This window comes from Scyliorhinus canicula, chromosome 2 (assembly GCF_902713615.1).
Source record: "Scyliorhinus canicula chromosome 2, sScyCan1.1, whole genome shotgun sequence".
Taxonomy (NCBI): Eukaryota; Metazoa; Chordata; class Chondrichthyes; order Carcharhiniformes; family Scyliorhinidae; genus Scyliorhinus; species Scyliorhinus canicula.
This window is the reverse complement of record NC_052147.1, coordinates 74,982,821-74,997,855: the sequence shown is the minus strand read 5'-3', so window position 1 is coordinate 74,997,855 and position 15,035 is coordinate 74,982,821. Positions and strand designations below refer to the sequence as shown.

The following is a 15,035-nucleotide window of genomic DNA, read 5'->3' as shown; positions in this document are numbered from 1 at the left end:
TTATAATTGTATAATAAATATTGATCGTTTGGAACTTACTAATCGGTGTATCGTTTTATTACTTTGAACCTGACCTTGAGATATCTGTGAGTTGTCTATATGGCAACTGGCGACTCCTGAGCTGAAAATACATAGACAGAGCCTAGTGGTGTTAAGCACACGGCCTTTAACACAGGCAAGTTAATACACCCCAATAAACGCGTTTTACACCCATAGCAAAACGTGCAACAAACCCGAGCTTCTGAGCGCAATACCTAAGGGCTCTATGGCCAATGTAAACAACTGGGGAGACATAGGGCACCCCAGCCTCGTACCCTGGTGCAGTGCAAAGTACCCCGAATTCATACTGTGAGTCTGAACGCGCGTCATTGGCTCCTTGTGCAGCAACCCTACCTTTGCCACATATCTCGGCCCAATTCCAAATCTATCCAATACCGCCATCAAGTAACCACGCTCTATCCAACCAAACGTCTTCTCTGCATCCAGTGCCACCATCACCTCTGTCTCCTTTCTCTCCACCAGAGACAGGGTCACACTCAGCAACCTAGTCACATTCGAGAACAGCTGCCTTTCCTTCACGAACCCTGTCTTGCCCTCACCAATCACCTTTGGGATTTATCCCCCCAACCTTACTGCCAGAACCTTTGCCAATATCTTGTCATCTACATTCAGTAGGGAAATGGCCTCTACGACCCACACTCCACTGGGTCCGTATCCTTCTTTAGCAGTAGCAGTAGTGAAATCGAAGCCTGCCTCATGGTCTATGGCAAGACACCACTGCCTATCGCATCCACAAAAATTTCTACCATCAGTGGTGACAGCTTATCCTTAAATTTGTTATAAAATTGAATTGGGTATATTCGAATATTAACTCTTTCCTACTTCACCTCGTGCCTTTGCTTCGCCCAACTCAGGACCTTCTCCTTGACATGAAACTTGTGAAAGCAAATTATAACCCCCTTCGGCTTGTTTGCCTTCGGCTTGGGCCTGAGCGACCAATGAGCCCTGGCCAGATTATGATTGATTGATTGATTTATTGTCACATGTGCGGAAGTACAGTGAAAAGTATTTTTCTGTGGCCAAGGGAAGGTACAGAGTACGTATAGAGTAGACAAAAAGAATAATCGACAGAGTACATTGACAAATGGTACATTGACAAATAGTGATTAGTTACAGTGCGGAACAAGGGCCAAACAAAGCAAATACAGGAATAAGAGCAGCATTGGGCGTTGTGAATAGTGTTCTTACAGCGAACAGATCAGTCCGAGGGAGAGTCGTCGGATTGGGTCTGGAGGATGCTCAAACCTGTAAGAAAGATTATACCCGGAGGCTTCTTCCCCCTCCACCAACAACTCCACCACCATCTTTGCGAAGTACTCAGTTGGCCTCGGGCTCTCCATCCCCTCAGGAAAGTCCACAATTCATAAATTCTGCCACATTGGCTCTGAGTCCGTTGTTGGCCTCCACCACCCTCCGCAGCTCCTCACCTGTCGAGGTGAACTGGTCACTGTGCTGTGACAGAGCTTCCGCCACCCCCTTCAACTTCTCTGCTTTCTCCCGTACCTGGGCCGATGTCTGCACCAACGCCGCCTTCAGCGGGACAGTTGCCTCCTCTGCCCACTCCTTCATCGCAGCCATCATCTCCTTTCGCAACACCTCCATGTGCTCGGCGAACTGCCTCTCAAATTCTCCGGTCATCACCTCGGACAGAATTTTCACTTTGAGGGGAGCGGCTCCACCCAACGACCTAGCCTCCGCCATCCTTCCTGCTGCCGGGCTGACCCGTTCGTTCGACGGCGAACTTTCACTCTCCCCTTTTCTTCCTAGTGGCTTTTTGCAGGGTCTGAGACATTTCCCTGCTTCCTTATGCCTTCCTGAACCAGCTTGTTAAAAAACTGCCCCTGAAACTGGGCATTAAACTCCAAAAATCAGAGCCTTAAGCTGGAGCTACCCAATGTGCATCTACCACCTACAAGCTGCCACCGGAATCCGCCCAGAACTTTACCTTAGATTGGACCAGAAGTTCCAGTTCTCTGAGAAGTAATTTTAAATTGGCTGTAATATTATGAATACGAAATGAAATGTTGTTACTTTCTGAAATTTGTTTGTGCTTTCCCTCCTGAAGGTAAGCCACCGTGTGTTATTTGCAGCAGGAATTCTTTTTCTGGCATTGAAATGTTGATTGCAAGTCAGACTTGCATACAGATAAAGGTCACACAGAGTTGTTTACAGTACCAAATTATTTGATATGCCAGTTGGATATGAAAAGCAAACACAAACTTCATCGAAGTCAAAAGGCTGAAATTCATGATCTTTAGCCTGAATGGCCTAGGCATAGCTGCCTAGTCAGTGGAAATTAGTGTGTTTCATCCTGTGTATATTGTATTCTAGCTTGGAGATTCAGAGGAATGGTCCAATTGGCTAACATTTAATTGTGTTCCCTCGTGTTAACCAAGTTGCAGCATTGAGACAACTCTGTGGATCAAGGAGTAGCTCACAATTTAATCATCAAATGCTTGGTTTTTTTATAAAATGTTTTTTATTGAGTTTTCATATTTTATATCCAACAAATTACAAATTATTAGAGAGAGAAAAAAAAAACACGCAAAATGTAACATACAGGTAAGCATCTTCATAATAACAACTGTGGCCGCCCCCTTTAGCCGGCATACATATTTTATATTCCCCAATATGGCCGAGGCACATGTTTATAGGCATTTATTTATAGTTTGGTTTTGGGCCTTAGCTGGCCATCAAACCCCCATAACGAACCCATAGCCCCCCCCCCCCCCCCCCCCCCCCCCGCTACCTTCCCCCGATTCCCGTCCATTTTCCCCTGATTCTTGGCCACCAGACTATTCTTCATCTTGTACGTTGGCCACAAACAGGTCCCGGAACAATTGCATGAATGACTCCCACGTTCTGTGGAAGCCATCGTCTGACCCTCGGATGGCGAATTTGATTTTCTCCATTTGGAGAGATTCCGAGAGGTCGGACAGCCAGTCTGCAGCTCTGGGTGGTGCTGCTGACCGCCAGTCAAACAGGATTCTACGGCGGGCGATCAGGGAGGCAAAGGCAAGGGCGTCCGCCCACCTCCCCAGGAATAGATCTGGCTGGTCTGAAACCCCGAAGACCGCCACTATCGGGCATGGCTCCACCCTCACCCCCATCACTTTGGACATAGCCTCGAAGAAGGCTGTCCAGTACTCCACAAGTCTGGGGCAAGACCAGAACATGTGGGCGTGGTTGGCCGGGCCTCTTTGGCACCGTTCACATCTGTCCTCCACCTCCGGGAAGAACCTACTCATACGGTTTCTTGTTAAGTGGGCTCTATGTACCACTTTTAGTTGCGCAGGCTGAGCCTTGCGCACGTGGAGGTGGAGTTGACCCTATGCAGTGCTTCGCTCCAGAGTCCCCACCCTATCTCCATCCCCAGGTCGCCCTCCCATTTCATTCTTGTTGCATCCAGTACGGTGTCGTCCCTTTCTACCAGTCGGTCATACATGTCGCTACAGTTCCCTTTCTCTAGGATACTTGCGTCCAGTAGGTCTTCCAGTAGTGTCTGTCATGGCGGTTGTGGGTACGTCCTTGTCTCCTTTCGTAGGACATTTTTGAGCTGCAGGTACCGTAGCTCGTTCCCCCCAGCTAGCCGAAATTTCTCTGTCAGTTCGTCCAGTGTTGCGATCCTGTTGTCCGTGTATAGGTCCCTGACTGTCAGTGTCCCCCCGTCCTGCCTCCACCTTTTGAAGGTGGCGTCAGTCAGTGCTGGTTTGAACCTATGGTTGTTGCAGATGGGAGCCTTGTCCGACATTTTGGTCAGGCGAAATTGCTGCCGCAGTTGGTTCCAGGATTGGTGGGTGGCTGTCACCACTGGGCTGCTGGAGTGTTTTTTGGGTGGGGATGGGAGTGCTGCCATGGCGAGGGCCCGGAGGGAGGTCCCCATGCAGGAGGCCTCCTCCGCACGCACCCACTCGGCTTCTGGCTCCTGGATCCATCCCCTTACTCGCTCGGCTGTTGCCGCCCAGTGGTAGAATTGTAGATTCGGGAGGGCTAGCCCCCCTCTGGATTTTGTTTTTTGTAGGACCTTCTTTGGGATCCTAGCATTTTTACCCCCCCATATGAATGCCATGATAAGTTTGTCCAGCACTTTGAAAAAGGCCTTGGGGATATAGATCGGAATGGATCTAAACAGGAAGAGGAACCTGGGCAGTACGTTCATTTTGATCGTCTGGACTCTTCCCGCGAGGGAGAGTGGGAGTGTGTTCCATCTTTGCAGGTCCTTTTTTACTTCCTCCGTGAGGCTGGTGAGGTTCCATTTGTGGATCCCTTTCCAGTCATGGGCTATTTGGATCCCCAGGTAGCGGAATTTGTGTCGGGCTTGTTTGAATGGCAGCCCCTTTAGTGCTGCCCCCCCTTGCGGGTGTACTGGGAAGATCTCGCTTTTGCTCATGTTGAGTTTTTAGTCCGAGAAGGCTCCAAACTCTTTCAGGAGCACTATGATTCCGTCCATGCTGCTTTGTGGGTCCGAGATGTAGAGGAGCAGATCATCTGCATAGAGTGAGACTCTGTGCTCTCTGCCTCCCCTTCGGATCCCCCTCCAATTTTTTGCTGCCCTGAGCGCGATTGCTAGCGGTTCGATTGCTAGTGCGAACAGCAGCGGGGACAGTGGGCATCCTTGTCTGGTGCCCCTGTGCAGCTGGAAGTATTGGGAGTTGGTATTGTTGGTCCGTACACTCGCCATGGGAGCGTTGTATAGGAGCTTTACCCAAGCGGTGAACCCTGTTCCAAGCCCGAACCGCTCCAGTACCTCTATGAGGTATTTCCATTCGACTCTGTCGAAGGCCTTTTCTGCGTCCAGGGAGACGATCACCTCTTGTGTTCTCTCCCCGGAGGGGGTCATTATCACATTCAGCAGGCGCCTGATGTTCGAGGTAAGCTGTCTACCTTTGACGAAGCCCGTCTGGTCCTCTGTCACCACCTCAGGTACACAGTCTTCTAGCCTTTTGGCTAGGATTTTGGCCAGTATTTTGGCGTCTGCGTTCAGCAGAGATATGGGTCTGAATGACCCACATTCCGTTGGGTCTTTGTCTTTCTTAGGTATCAGTGAGATTGAGGCCTGTGCTAACGTGGGTGGCAGTGTGCCCCTAGCTAGCGAGTCTGTGAACATCTCCCGCAGGTGCGGCGCCAGCGCTGTCGCAAATGTTTTGTAGAAGTCCGCCGGGAATCCGTCCGGTCCCGGCGCCTTCCCCGTCTGCATGGAGCTAATGCTCTCCATGATCTCTCCCAGTGCTAGTGGTGCTTCCAGGTCCCGTTTATCAAATGCTTGGTTAAACATTTTTGGAATGGGATCTAACATTTGGAACACTTTTGAGACAGTGTAAAGCAGATGTAACAACAACTTACATTGATATGAAGAAGAGTAAAAGGACTTGCATTTCCAAAGCATCTTCCACAACAACTACATGTCCCCAAGTGCTTTAGAGCCAATGAAATACTTTTGAAGTGTAGTTACTGTTTTCATGTAGGAAATGCGCCAGCCAATTGGTTCACAACAAGCTTCCACAAACAGCTATGTAATAATGACCATTTAATCTATTTTTGTGATGTTCATTGAGGACAAAGATGAGTCAGGACATAAGGGCTAATCCCATTCTCATCTTTGAAAGAGTGCCACACGATCTTTGATGCGTACCTGAAACAGACCTCATCCATCTCATGTAGTGACTTCTATGAAGTAAAGCGTACCAAGGCACTCCACAGGAGTATATAAAGCAAAATTAAACAATGAGCTACATCAAGGATATTACAGCAAAGAAACAAATTTCACTGGATGGTTTTCAGGAGCGTCTTTCACTGGGTAGGTTTTAAGGAGCGTCTTAAAGGAAGTAATGTGTGTGGTAAGTGGGTGAGGGGTTGGGCACAGTCAGGTGGATGGTTAGGTTGATTGGGGGGTGGGTGGGTGGTTTGGTGAGGGGATATATTGGGTGGCTTGGGGGGTAGTCTGGCAGTGGGATGTGGTTGAGAGGGCTTGGGGACTGGTGGGACACTCTGGGGGTTGGGAGGATAGTCAAAGGGTTAGGGAGGTAGTCACAAAGTGGTGGGCAATAGGGTGTCGGGAGGCGCATTGGTGGGATTGGATACAGTTGGGTATTGGGAGGGTAGACGAGTGTGTGGAGGGAAAATCGGAAGGTGGTTTTAAACCTTCAAACTTTTCTTCGGTAGCTATTCCGCTAAGAGTCAAAACCATCCAAAGTCTTCGATTAAATGGTTCTCAGAGTAGGATATTTGCCCATCGGATGTTTTAATTTACGGGCAATTCCCGTGCAATCTTTCAGGGCCATGTGTGCACATTTACTGGAATAAGTTAATTCGCTGCTTTTGTCCCAGGCAGATGTGCTATGTAACAAGCACCATTGCCTCAGCTGATTCATCTGTATCTAATCCACATGGTCCAAAGATCGTGCTCAGTGGTTTTAATCCCTAATGCATTGAATTCTTGCTAAATTGCACCAAATTCCTTTGAGATCAAATCACTGAAAATCCCAAAATGTGACTGAGTAGTTTCATTTAACGAAATGCCAAACTAGCTTTTGCATACTAACAGTGCCTTATACTCTTGTCCTTCTTGTATTAGAGGTAAGTAAGGCTGAGATGTGGGGCGAAATTCTCTGCAGACCGTCGTAACGCCGATTTCCGGCGAGCAAAATTGGTGTAGATGACTCCGGCGTGGGGGCCTTCTTTTAGGCGGCGATTCTCCGTTCCCGGAGGGGCCAGCAGCGGACTGACATGATACGCGTCGGTTTCACCAGCTGCGGAAGTGGTGAGACCCGGCGTTTTTTTGGTGGGGGGGGGGGAGGAGGAGGAGAGAGAATGACCCGGCGTTTGGGGGGGGGGGGGAGAGAGAGAGACAGACCGGCATTTGGGGGGCGGGGGGGAGGAGAGAGACTGACCCGGCGTTTGGGGGGGGGAAGAGAGAGAGACAGACCGGCATTTGGGGGGGGGGGAGAGAGAGAGACAGACTGGCATTTGGGCGGGGGGGGGGGGGAGAGAGACTGACCCGGCGTTTGGGGGGGGGGAGGAGGAGAGAGACAGACCCGGCGTTGGGGGGTTTGCGGCGTTGAGTTGAGAGGAGAGGGGGGGGGGTTTGCGGCGTTGAGTTGAGGGGGGGGGGTTTGTGGCGTTGAGAGGAGAGGGGGGGGGGGTTTGCGGCGTTGAGTTGAGGGGGGGGTTGCAGTGTTGTGTTGAGAGATGGGGGGCGGCGTTGGAGGGGGGGTGGCGTTGGAGGGGGGTAGGGGTGGTGAAGGGGGTAGGGGTGGTGAGGGGTGGGGGGCGACGGATGCCCGGGGCCAATGCACCGTCGCCCCCCCTCTGCACGCCGCTGCCCCTACCCCAACCCCCTCCCCTCACCACCCCTACCCCCTTCACCACCCCTACCCCACTCCAACGCCGCACCCCCCCCCCCCCCACTAACGGAGGAAGGAAGGGGGGGAGGAGGAAGGAAGGGGGGGAGGAGGAAGGAAGGGGGGGAGGAGGAGAGAGGGGGGGGTGTGGGTACCGGCCATCAGAGGGAGGGGGGGTGTGGGTACCGGCCTTCAGAGGGAGGGGGACGGGGTGTGGGTACCGGCCTTCAGAGGGAGGGGGACGGGGTGTGGGTACGGCGTTGAGGGGGGGGGGGGGGACCCGGCGTTGAGGGGGGGGGACCCGGCGTTGAGAGGGGGGGGACCCGGCGTTGAGAGGGGGGGGTTGCGGCATTGCGAGAGATGGGGGGGCGGCGTTGGAGGGGGGTAGGGGTGGTGGGGTGGGGGGGTAGGGGCGTTGGAGGGAGGTAGGGGGTGGTGAGGGGGGGTGGTTGGGGTAGGGGGCAGCAGCGTACAGAGGGGGGGGCGACGGTGCATTGGCCCCGGGCATCCGTCGCCCCCCTCTCTGCATGCCACTGCCCCCAAACCCCCCCCCATGCCGCAACCCCCCCCGATGCCGCAACCCCCCCCGATGCCGCAACCCCCCCGATGCCGCAACCCCCCCCGATGCCGCAACCCCCTCCGATGCCGCAACCCCCCCCGATGCCGCAACCCCCCCCGATGCCGCAACCCCCCCCCGATGCCGCAACCCCCCCCGATGCCGCAACCCCCCCCGATGCCGCAACCCCCCCCCGATGCCGCAACCCCCCCCGATGCCGCAACCCCCCCCCGATGCCGCAACCCCCCCCGATGCCCCCGATGCCGCAACCCCCCCGATGCCGCAACCCCCCCCGATGCCGCAACCCCCCCCCGATGCCGCAACCCACCCCCCCCCCCCCCCGACACTGAACGGCGTCAACCATCATCAATGGTTGACGCCGTTTTAAAGCTACTGTGATTTTCGCCGACGTGACCCGTGGCCATGTCGGCGGGACTTCGGCCGGAGATTTGTGGAAACAAAAATATAATGAAATCCCGCCGCCGCCAGCTGTTTTCAGAGGCTGCCGGCGGGATTTGCACAACGCCGGTTTTTGGCCGGTCAGAGAATTAAAAACCCTGCGGGAGCGGGATTAACGCCACTGCCGGCCGATTCTCCGACCCTGCGTGGGGTCGGAGAATTTTGCCCGTGGTGTTGAGGTAAAATTGGTGAATTGCTGCAGTGCATTCTGCAAACAGTACATTTTGGAGCCCGAATAATCAAGGTAATGGGAATGAATTAAGATGGAATCCTGATCAGGCAAATCATTTCATGAAGTGTGGTGGAGAAATGGGCATTAAATAGCATAAGAATTAGTGGAAATGATTAAACGTGATGCCAAAAGATTGGGGCACGATCAACTGTCCACGCTGTGCCCGAAGGGTGGCGCGGCATGGCCAGTAGATGCCATGAGATCCCTCTTCCGGATCTACCCAGCTCGCCACTCCTCCTAATGCAATCTCGTGAGATTTCGCAATCTTAATTCTCTGGGCGGGACCACTATTTTGCAAATCTGCATATTAGAGTGAGACAGCTAGTCTCCAATACGCTCTCCCACTTTCTACCCGAAGCATTGGGATCTAATCCCTTTGCCTCGAAGACCTCGGGAGAGCGTTGTTTAGTGCTGGTCTCCCGAAATGGGGAGCAGACAGAACGGCACGTGTGGGGCTCTCCCAGGGGACCGGAGGCCCCCAGATACTTGCCATCTGGGCAGGGTGGCACCTGTATGGTACCCTGGCACTGTCTGCTTGGCATTCTGGCAGTGCCACCAGGGTACCAGCCTGGCACTGCCAAGGTGACCGAGTGGCTATGCCAGCTGTCAGGGGCACTGCCAGACTGGCAGTCCCAAGCTGGTATTTTTTCCTCGACAGGTATCAGGCCCAGGGGTGCACTGCGTCAGTGTGGTAGGGTGGGGGGGGGGGGGGGGGGGACACCTCAAGGATCCGGGGGGGGGGGGGGACCTCAAGGATCCCCTTTATAGGTGAGCTGGGGATTAGGGGGTCATGCCGGAGGGTCGGGATATTGGGACACTATTTAAGAATGGCGCCCCAATCCCCTCCAGCACTGAGGAGTTCCATGTACAATCCTTTTGTCTTCTGTCCTTGACATCTTTGTCTATCTCCACCTCTTGCTGGCCCCCTAACCAGCCCCACTGCTCTACCATCCCCCCCCCCCCCCACTACAGTATAAATCTGACCACATTTCCAGTTCTCTCTAGCTTTGACAAAGAGTCATGCAGACTCAAAACTTTGAGTTATAGTCTGCCACCATGAGGTGGTGCCACTCTTGTTTGTGTGTGAGTACATCAGCTCCCACAATATGTCATGGTGTGGATGGTACTTAAGTAGCTATCATCTCCTCTTTCTGCTCTGATTTTTGATACTTCAAGCACACACTGAAGGTAGATTCTATTCTTTCATTGTCTTTGTGGATGTCTGTCCAGTACACCGCTGATCTAGCTCTGATCTTATATTCTCCATTCTCATATGCCCTTTTTTAAAAAAAGAACTTCTCTCTGCTTTGTTTGAGGTGTGACAATTCTGGATCCAGTCAACAGAATCTCTATTTGGTCAGTACTGCTGCGTTGCTGGTAGACTTTGCTTTTTATTCATTTAAGGGATCTGGGCATTGCTGGTTAAGCCTGCATTTATTATCCACCTGTGATTGCTTTTGAGAAGCTGGGAGTTCCAAAGTTTTGACTCCGCAACAGTCAAGTCATGATGGTGAGTGAGGAAAACTTCCAGGTGGTGGAGTTCCCATATGATTGCCACCCTTATCCTTCTGGATAGTAGTTGTTCTGGATTTGAAAGGTGCTGTTTCAGGAGCCTTGATGAGTTTGTGCAGTGCACTTGTAGATGGTACACACTGCTACCACTGTGCATAGATAGTGGAGGGAGTGGATGTTTGTTGAAGGGATGCTAATCAAACACACTACTTTGTCCTGGAAGGTATCAAGCTCCTTGAGTGTTGTTGGGGCTGCACTTAACCAGGCAAGTGAACAGTATTCAATCACACTCCTGACCTATGCCGCATATATTGTGGACACGCTTTGGGGAAATCAGGTGAGTTACTCACCACGGCCTCTGACCTGCTCTTGCAGCCACAGTATTTATATGGCTAGTGCAGCTAAGTTTCTGGTCAATGGTAACCTCCATGATGTTGATAGTGTAGGATTCAATGATGGTAATACCTTTGAATGTCAAGGGGCGATGGTTAGACTCCCTCTTGTTGGAGATGGTATATTTCCTGGTTCTAATTTTTAATGCCATTGAATGTCAAGGGGCAATGGTTAGACTCTCTCTTGTTGGAGATGGTATATTTCCTGGCACAAATTTTACTTGCCACTTGCCAGCCCAGGCCTGGACCTTTTCCAGGTTTTGTTGCATTTGAACATGGGTTGATTCAGTGTCTGAGGAATCACGAATGGTGTTGAACATTGTGCAATGAGAATCACCACTTCTGACCTTATGATGGAAAGAAGATCATTGATGATGATTGGGCCTGGGACACTCCCCTGAACAATACCTGCAGTGATATCCTGGGACTGAGATGACTGACCTCGAACAACCAGAACCATCTTCCTTTTTAAAATTCCAGTTTAAAAATAAGAAGCCTCCCTGTTAAGACAGAGATGAGGAGATTTTCTTTCTCTCAGAGAATCATTAACATATGGAATTTGCTTCCCCAAAGAGCAGTGGAGGCTGGTATTTAAATTTATTCAAGACTGAATTAGATACATTTTTGTTCGACAAGGGAATCAAGGGTTATGGGCAGCAGACAGAAAGCTGGAGCTGAGATCACAACCAGATCAGCCATGATCTTATTGATTGGTGGAGCAGGATCAAAGGGCAGAAGGAGCAGGAGTCGGCCGTAAGTCCGATGTTCCATGTATTATCTTTTTTCAGTTAACACCAGTACAACTTAACCATGGAACTGGCCAGAAGGTGGGTGGCCATATGACCTACAACTCAAAAGACTTTTACTTTGAGATGTTGGAAGTGACAGAGGCTTTTGTGAAGGCAGAAGGACTGGGGCAGAAATGAGAAATGGGACTGAGGGGAGGGTGGTGGAAGGTTGTATATAGTTCTATTGTTTTATTTGTGATTTAAGGGTGTGAAGTGAGTTGGGATTTTTCACGATGGTGGTTTTCTGGGATTTGTGTGTTTGCACTGGGTGTGTTTAACTGTTTATCTGATGGGTATTTTTTCAGGGACTGGGCATGGGGAGGGGATCGGGAGGGGGGGGTGCTGGGCAGGGGCCTCCACACGAGCAAGTTTAAATTGGCTGGTGAACGGGAATGTGGTTGAGGGAGGGGCCACGGTCATTGGAGCCTGGTTGAACAGGTTTTGATGGGCCTGGAAGGTGTGAAACGTGGGGGGATGGGATCGATACTAGGAGAGGTGTTTTGGAGAGGAAGTGGATTGGGGGATTCGGGGAGGGGGGAGTTTGGCGGATTATGGGAGAGGGGGGGTGGGGGGGGGGATTGTTTTGATGGCAACAAAGTTCCGGGGCGGGCCAGGCCCAATGGGCAGGGCCCGGAGTTATGATGATGCTGGATAGGGGTGGGAGGGGGGGTTTTGGTGGGAGATCCCCGGTTAGAATAGCAACGTCAGGGATTTGGGAGGGCCGGTGAAGAGATCAAGGGTGTTTGCGCACCTAAAAGCTTAAAGACTGATGTAGTCATGTTGCAAGAGACTCGCCTGCGGGTGAAGGACCAGGTAAGGCTCAGGAAGGACTGGGTGAGCCAAGTATTCCATTTGGTGTTTTGGAGAAGGTGGTGGCGAACTAGGGAGGTAAATATGTGATTTTTAACAGGGGCGTCGAAGGGGAGGTTGGTGGCACTGCCGAGAGTTTATGGCCCAAACAGGGATGGCCCCAACTGGGATGATGCAGGGTTTGTGTGGGGGGTGGGGGGGGACAAAGGCACTGGCCGGGCTTATGAGGGAGATGGGAGGAGTGAACCCGTGGAGATTATTGCACCCGAGGGAACGGGAGTATTCGCTCTCTTAGCGGATAGGTTGTATAGGTTGGAGCCACTGGGCGAGGAACAAGGGAGTTCCTGGACGGGTTGGCGTACCCCTGGCTGGGGGAGGAAGATTGGGCCAGGTTGGCGGGGTGAGTGGGGGAACAAGAGGTAAGGAAGGCAATTGGGAAGATGCAACCGGGCAAGGCGGCTGGGCTGGATGGGTTTCCATTGGATTATTATAAGAATTTCAAAGACAAGTTGGTGCTGCTGATGGTGGGGATGTTTGAGGAGGCGATAGGGAGGGGGCTACTACCAGAAGCTTTGGGACAGGCCTCAGTTTCCCTGTTTTTAAAGAAGGACAAGGACCTGATGGAGCATGGATCGTATAGGTCCATATCGCTACTAAATGTTGATGCCAAGATACTGCCGAAGGTACTGGCGGCTAGGCTGGAGGGGTGGCTCCTGAAGGGGACAGGGGAAGACAGACAGGGTTTGTGAAAGGAAGGCAGCTATTTTCGAATGTCAGAAGGGTATTAAATGTGATCATGATGCCGGCCGAGGGAAAGGAGATGAAGGTGGTGGTGGTGCTAGATGCAGAAAAGGTGTTCGATCAGGTAGAGTGGGGGTACTTGATCGCATTCCTGGAGAGATTTGGGATTGAGCCGAGGTTTACGGAGTCGGTACGGCTATTGTATAGGCAACCGTTCGCACAAATAATATGAGCTTGGGGTAATTTACTCTGCACTGGGGTACCAGGCTGTGGTGTGCTATATCCCCCTGCTATTTGCATTAGCCATAGAGTCATTGGCCATCGCTTTCAGAGGTTCGGGACTGTGGAAGGGGATAGTGCGAGGGGCGAATGGAACATAGGGTATCCTTATACGCCAACGATCTATTGGATTGCATTGGATTTGTTTATTGTCACGTGTACCGAGGTACAGTGAAAAGTATCTTTCTGCGAGCAGCTCAACAGATCATTAAGTACATGGGAAGAAAAGGGAATAAAAGAAAATACATAATAGGGCAACACAAGATATACAATGTAACTACATAAGCATTGGCATCGGATGAAGCATGCAGGGTGTAGTGTTAATGAGGTCAGTCCATAAGAGGGTCATTTAGGAGTCTGCTGACAGTGGGGAAGAAGCTGTTTTTGAGTCTGTTCGTGCATGTTCTCAGACTTCTGTATCTCCTGCCCGATGGAAGAAGTTGGAAGAGTAAGCCGGGTGGGAGGGATCTTTGATTATGCTGCCCGCTTTCCCCAGGCAGCGGGAGATCTACCCCAGGTAGATGGTGTCAATGGATGGGAGGCAGGTTCGTGTGATGGACTGGGTGGTATTCATGACTCTCTAAAGTTTCTTGCAGTCCTGGGCCGAGCAGTTGCCATACCAGGCTGTGATGCAGCCCGATAGGATGCTTTCTATGATGCATCTGTAAAAGTTGGTAAGGGTTAATGTGGACATGCCGAATTTCCCTAGTTTCCTGAGGAAGTATAGGTGCTGTTGTGCTTTCTTGGTGGTAGCATTGACATGAGTGGACCAGGACAGATTTTTGGAGATGTGCACCCTAGGAATTTTAAACTGCTAACCATCTCCACCTTGGCCCCGTTGATGCTGACAGGGGTGTGTACAGTACTTTGCTTCCTGAAGTCAATGACCAGCTCTTTAGTTTTGCTCGCATTGAGGGAGAGATTGTTGTCGCTACACCACTCGCTGTCTATTTCAGAGCCGTGTATGTTGGTGGGGAACATAATGGGACTTCTCCAAAGGTTTTCAGAGTATAAACTAAATTTAGAGAAGAGTGAGTATTTTATGGTGTCCCAGCCAGTGGTTGGGGGGGGGGGGGGGGGGGAAGGGGCTCCCATTTGTCAAGGTGGCAACCCACTTTAGGTACCTGGGGGTGCAGTGGTGTGGGACTGGGGGGTGGTCAATAGGTATGATTTTATTAGCTTGGTGGAGAGGGTGAAGGCTGATTTGGCAAGGTGGGACAATTTCTCTGTCATTGGCGGGTCAGGTGCAGGCGATTAAAATGAATGTGTTGTCGCGATTTCTATTTTTGTCCCAGTGCCTGCCAGTCATTTTATCCAAGTCATTCTTTCGGGAAGTGGACAAAGTGGTCACATCATTCATTTGGAATGGAAAGGTAGCCAGGGGTTAGGAAGGTGGTCCCGCAGAGAGAGCAGCAGGCAAGGGGGCTGGGCCTCCCAAACTTACTATATTACAATTGGACGGCAAACGTGGAGAAGGTGATGGGTTAGGTCGTGGGGGGTGGGGGGAAGGTTGGAGTCTCGCTGGGTTAGGATAGAGGAAGGACTATGTAAGGGATCGGAGTTGAAGTCGCTGGCAATGGTACTGCTTCCGTTGGCGCCGGGCAAGTAATAATAATCTTTATTGTCACGAGCAGGCTTACATTAACACTGTAATAAAGTTACTGTGAAAAGCCCCGAGTCACTACATTCCGGCGCCTGTTCGGGTACACAGAGGGAGAATTCAGAATGTCCAAATTACCTAACAACACGTCTTTTTGTGGGAGGAATTTGGAGCGCTGGAGGAAACCCACTCAGACACAGGGAGAATGTGCAGGCTCCGCGCAGACCCAAGCCGGGAATTGAACCTGGGACCCTGGCACTGTGAAG

General features: G+C 51.5%; 1 protein-coding gene across 1 annotated transcript in view; it reads left to right on the top strand.

Moving 5' to 3' along the window:
* The window catches only part of slc25a21 (solute carrier family 25 member 21), a 781,061-nt gene that overhangs the window by 295,267 nt on the left and 470,759 nt on the right, over positions 1 to 15,035 (top strand). The gene's annotated exons all lie outside the window — the stretch shown is intronic.